Below are 698 nucleotides of genomic sequence, written 5' to 3'. Positions count from 1 at the left end.
AAAACACAAAACGGACGCGCACTTCGACATTCCCCAACGGCAAAGGAACTTCCCAACGACACGCGTGATGGGTGGCGGGCTTTCCCACGAGCGTGGCTCTGGGGAACAAGAGTGTCAGAGGGGAATTGTTTTCTGTTAAGGGTGATGTGGATTTTGAGGGTGAAAATTTGTAGAGGGAAACAATTATTGTAATTTATTTGTTTTATATATAAACTCTGAAAGGGCAAGCGGATATGATCGCATTTAGTTTGCTGCAACGCTAATGTCTATCTCTTGCTCTCATGTTTTTTCTGTATTTCTATACAAACTGATGGTCTAAGTGTTTGCTTCGGTTGTTTCTCGTTTTTGATTCAATCGAGATCGTTCTTTTCGCGCCCTCCCGCCTCATCCCTACAGATTTTTATCTTATTTTAATTTTACTTTTCCATCCAGTGAACCGGCATGCGCTGCTGGAGAATCCCGAAGCCGCGGATGCAGTCTTTACCGCGTTGTCTTCCGGCCTCCGATCATGAGACTGTCCTTCACCTCATACAAATGAGCTGAAACAGCAGCAGCATTCTTCCAATGCCTTTTTTGTATTCATTTTTCTTGTTTGTTATTACTTTGGCTTTGCGTTTTTTCTTTCCAATTTTTCCTTTATCTTGCGATAAAGTTTTGAATTTTTTCGCAAGCCATGATTGTGTAATACCAAACGTTTT

The sequence above is a fragment of the Trypanosoma theileri genome (genome assembly GCF_002087225.1).
Source record: "Trypanosoma theileri isolate Edinburgh chromosome Unknown TM35_Tth_44_V1, whole genome shotgun sequence".
Lineage (NCBI taxonomy): Eukaryota > Euglenozoa > Kinetoplastea > Trypanosomatida > Trypanosomatidae > Trypanosoma > Trypanosoma theileri.
This window is presented reverse-complemented; position numbering follows the sequence as displayed.